Genomic DNA, 6,072 nt, shown 5'->3' on the forward strand with positions numbered 1-6,072 from the left:
TAGATTTTGTTTATTTGTTATTTAATATATAATATTTATATTTATAAAAAAAATGTCAGGTAGGCTCCTAGGCCCCCTGGTTCCGTCCCTGACGACAATATTATTCACGTGTATAATTATTACTTGCCAAAAATTATTTTTTAGTTGTATTACCTAGGCAATACAACTAAGCTCACCTAACCTATTGTGGTATATGTTTATTAAATTGAATTAAATATACAAATATTAAAAAATTTAGGTAGGTACATATTCAGATAATATTACATATAGTGTCAAGAAATCTAGCACCTCTATAAATATTCGGCTAACAATAATTGTCGCATAATATGGCATATCCCCCTGGAACAACCCCTATATTAAATTTTTTTAATTTTGTTCAATAGGTTCAATAGATTCAATAGGTTTATTTCCTTATAGTTTGGTTAGTGGCTACCGCATATTTAATATAGTCAAAGACCTACGGTGACCAATATTGTTAAACGAATTTATAACAATATAAAACCTATATTGTTAATTTTTCGATGTCTACGTTTATTAACGAGTTGACAATAATAATTATAGGTATAACACAATCTCTTCATTATGAGGCTTACTACCTTTGCAATGTTTATCGATCGCACAATCTGCAGTATCAATTGCAAGATGCAGTTTATTTATACCTAATTTTAAATGCGTTCTGATAAGTTTTGTCATCTGTCCAGATAAAGTGTATTTTTATTTTATTGTTTTCATCAGAATAATTTCCAAACGGCTTTCGGAACAATATAAACAAAGTAAGTAATAAAAATTAACAAATCTTGTGATAACAAAAGTAAGATACAACAAAATAAATTGTAAATATTAAACTAATTTAACAATTAGTTTACAGAGAATTACCAATATAAGTAATAACTAAAAATATAATGTGAGGTTAAAGATATTTTGATGAAAAAATTATTCTATACCTAGTTGAACTTAATGAAAACTACTTTGGGTCTCGCTGGCGATAAAGTTTTAAATTTTACTTTATATACCTACCAGTATATCACCTCTGAAATACATTTTTTCATTCACTTCGGTATCTACGTCCCACTTTTTCGCCATGACGTCATCTCATAATTTTTCTTCTATAATGATAAAACTGTAAAACACTATTTTTTTTTCTTTTACTGATGTATCTAATGTAGTTATGTGGTCAAAAAATGAGTCGTGTTTTGGTCTGGATCCAAGTAGGTAGGTACTTACAGCTAACTGAGAAACTGTCAAATGTTATGGCCTATGGGCATATAAAGGTATCGCACAAACCATGACGAAAAAATGGCTAATATAGTCCCTCCTCATTTTTAAATTTTTATTCTAAGGAAAACAATCAATACATTTTAAGACAACTGTTTAGTGTTCACCTCCTTACAGATATACAAATAATTATTTTAGGAATCTCAATAAGGAGAATCTCAAAAAAGGGTACGATTTATGAATTCTTTTCAATCATCATATTTAATTTAAGTATAATAGCTAGAATTAAATGTATAACAGTTTATAGGTAGGTACCTACTAATACATTTTACATCGCAAACCGCAGTCTCAAATGACTTCATACAAAATGCAAAGGTGGGCAAGTTAATGGAAATAATTAACTCAAGTTAAGTTAAGTTAAGAAGACACAAAATCGATAAGTTAAAAGTTAACATAGAAAAATTTATTAACTTAACTCAGTTTAAAAAAAGTTAATCTATTTTTTTTTTAATTAGTATGTAAATCATATAGAGAGTGGATTTGTGTTTCTAATTTTAATTTATAAATTATAAAAAACAATTTTATTGAACTTTTATCATAATATTGTACACTGTATACCCTTTTGGCCTTTTACTTTTACTTTACTATTATTTACTAATTAAAACTATACTCATCTCAAATTAATAATTTAACAAATATAATTTTTTATATCGTATAGCAATTGAATGTCATAATACGTGAAGATATTATAAGTTATATAGGTAACATTAAAACATAACAATTTTCAATTTGTAATTTAAAATTATTAATTTTATTCAAAACATTTATAATTGCAACTCACATAATATATAATTTACAACTTAATAAAATATATTAATATACACAAAATTATAAAATTATGTTATCAAGAAAAAGAACAGATATGTTTGTGTTTTTGCATTGGATTATTTTTATTTTTTACTGATATAGTAATATTTACGTATAGACGAAAAGTTTCAAAATGTTTTTAACTTGATGGATTTTTTTAAATCAACTGAGGAAAGCTAAGTTATTTCAACTGTAAATTAAACTAGTTAAGTTCATAAGTTAATTAGAAAATAAACTAACTAGTTAAGTTAAAAAGTTAAAAAAATTAACTTTTTAACTTAACTTTAACTTTTTAACTGGTTAATGCCCACCTTTGACAAAATGTATAATTAGAATGTTCAAAAACTGATAACTCGCACTATATTATAGGTACCTTACATGGCTGTATTATAGGTGTTATGTAAACATAATTTAAGGGTTGAAATTAGTAAATTTATTTAGCAACTAAATAGACACTAATAATTATTCTATTACTATATATAATATTATAAAAATTTAAAATTAGTTGTAAAATATTGTATAAACTGGGAATTTGATTGCAATTATGCGCAGTAAATATTTTATAAGTCAATAGAATAAATGGCTTAGAATTTTAGATACCTATATTTATATATATATATATAGAAGATATGTTCTTTTTCAATGTGAATAAAACAGACAAAAATATAAATAATAAAAAGGGGGAAAATAGGTATAACGGCTTTGCTGTACAGTATAGATGTCGGCTATGGGCTGTCGAGTGTACCTCGTCATTAAGTAAGTCATTTTAATGTATGTGTTAAAGTATTAGAATTCAATGATAAATCATTGCTGACGAAAAACGATTCTGAGCGAAGATAGTCTGTCAGTCATAGGCGTAACTAGCCATTTACTATAGGGGGGGGGGGGGGGGCTGGAGTCCCAAAAAAGTTTTATAGCAAAATGAGGTACCTATGGAAACATAATTGCCCCCACACAAATATAAGTTTTAATTTGTATGAATTATCTAAAAAAGATTAAAATTTAGAATAATTAACAATGTATAAAAATTCTTTGTTTTACCTGAATTACATAAAACTATAAAATAATTTATATTATACCATTTATACCTAATATAATAATTAATAATAATGTTTAACACCAAAAATTGTATGTACATACAGTATACTTCTTTATTTTGACATTTTTAAACTTAAATTGTAACTTTATATTCTTATAATAACAGTAAATAAAATATACACAATAGTCTATATGCAATATGAAATAGGTATAATAAAATAGTAAAGTTATGAAGATTACAAATCTATACGCCTATTCTTCAAAGCAAAGTTATTTAAAATGTTTTCTGACTCGATTATATTTGAAATATCTCTTTCAATTTGTAAAATTGACATATCTGTAAATCTATCCTGGTTCATACTAGATCTGATCCATGTTTTTATTCTCCGCATGACAGAGAAAGAACGTTCAAAAGAGGCAGAGCTGATGGGCAGAGTTAAAGCAACTTGCAAGAGTTTATATAAATTGACGATAACGTTCTGGTCTATTTTTTGTAACACATCACTAAGAGCAACTGTCTACTATTCGTTTAATCGTTATAAAATAATAATATGTACAAATTATTTCTCCCGGATTTTTATAGCTTTATAAATACAATATCTATGTTATCGACGTTATCGTGTATCTAGTAATTAGTATTATCATGTCTAGAGTCTAAAACAAAATAATCTCTACACGAGTCCATTCAATAATGTACCTATATTTAAAAATAGATTTAAATGTATAATGTAAATCCACTGTTCTAAAAACAAATCATAAAGACACGTCTTAGATAGTGTTATTGATATAATTATCGAGTGTCTTGCGATAATAATATTATAATATATGATAATACCTTATAAGCACAATATTATATAAATTTTATTTTTATTAGATAATTATTTATTGTTTATACTGGTGTACCTATTCGTTTTTATGATTCATTATATTTTTTGACATTGCGGGCAAAAATAAATACTTATATGTTTTTAGGCACATACTGACACATATATTTACCCAAAAAATTTGGAGGGGCCTTAAGAAATTCTGGGGGGGGGGGGGTGGGGGTCTTAAATTTCCAAATTGTGCTTCTGCCCCCTGAATGTCTCATTATTTTGGTATAATACATAATAGCCAATAGGTAATTAATAACTATTTTACGAATAATTTTTATATAGATATAGGATCGAATTTCTGATACTGCTTCAGTGGTATTATATAATATAATAGTAAATTGCAAATTGGAAGTTGAAAGTTTATAATTATTGTTTAGCGTGTACGAAATAGGGCTCAAACCATTTTAAACATCATAATAATAATATAGCATAGGTAGGTAACAATATTTATATAGATGAACTTCGTCTATAATGCCAAACTTTTGTTAACTTCGTTTGTTATTATGACCTTAGGGACGTCTAGTAAATAAAATGACCACTGTAGTGAAAACATATTAAAATAGGTATCTATATAATACACATGCCTACCATACATGATGATATATATCACGTGTGTTCATAAATCATGTTTATTTAGATTATATTATATTATATTATATTATTAAATTCAGGGGCGGATTGGCCTATCGGGAAATCGGGAAACTTCCCGATGGGCCGGTTCTTGTGAGGGCCGGCAGGACCTATATAATTATTATAATATTCTTACAAAAACAAATTATATTTTTATAATTTAAGCATAAAATATATTAAGAAAATCAAATACCTATGAAGGTATTATTTTTCATATTATCTTAAACCATTGCAATTCATAGAAGGAATTTTGGTATTTACACTATTTTCCCTGCAATTCATGCTAATTTATTATTTAGAAATCTGTGGTATTGGTATTTTATTATTTATTTTTTATATTGTATGGTAGAATTCAGTTAGTTGCGTGATAATAACCTGATGATAACCTTATTTTATCATTATTTATGTGTATTTTGATTTTGAACTTTTTTACACAAACGAGTTACCGAGTCAGTTACAATACTTACAAACGTGTGTTTAGTGTAAAAATTAAATTGAACTGTGCAATTTAAATGATGTGTGAAGCTGGTAAAAATGAAAGAAGGGTGCTGAAAAGGTATACGAGAAAAAAAGAAATAACTGTTAATGGAAACTATTTACGCTAATTTTCGTGATTTTTCCATATTTTGTCAATATTTGAACTTTAAATGCTTATAAAAAAAATTGTGTCTATGGAGTTTTAATTTTTTTCATCTGCCTTTGAAACAATTATACTAGGAGCCTTCTATTAAATTTTCAAGCTTTTTCAACCAACAAATACATTTTTTTTGATATTTATAACGAAAAAATTCGCCAATCCGCCTCTGATTATAATGTTTAGGCTTTATTATAGTTGTCTACAAATATATGTATTCATTATCTAAGTGTGTTGCACACTGGCAAGTGATCGTATCCACGGTTGAATCGGACAATTTTAATTTCTCAATCACAGCCGTCGGAACTTAGAATCGTTCTATTATAATAGTGAATAGTCCGTACAACCGTACCTACATCATATTAATTTGTATGATTTAAACCATTCATTTATCTATATAGTATATAGGTACCTATTACCTGCAGTATAAAGTTATAGGTATATTATCTTGCATAAGTTAAGCGTAATATTAATAAATAATAATAATTACTCATAAACGATTTTCGTTGACTTGATATATTATATATTATATTATATTATGTACCTAACCACCGCCACGCAGAGATTCAGAACTTTTTTTTATAACATTATAGCGAAAAAAATCGAATACTATCAGACAAAATATATCAATAAAAATAATTTAAAACTAATATTTAATAAATGCTTAAAACACCTCAAGTTACAAATAACGTTTGTGCTTGTTTTTACGCTATACCTGAGACATTTATCATAATTCTAATACAATTTTCAATCTTATGATTGTGTAACTATTTACAGATTTAGGTACTGACTAGTAGAAAATTTTGAAATAAC

Source organism: Acyrthosiphon pisum, chromosome X, assembly GCF_005508785.2.
Source record: "Acyrthosiphon pisum isolate AL4f chromosome X, pea_aphid_22Mar2018_4r6ur, whole genome shotgun sequence".
NCBI classification, from domain to species: Eukaryota; Metazoa; Arthropoda; class Insecta; order Hemiptera; family Aphididae; genus Acyrthosiphon; species Acyrthosiphon pisum.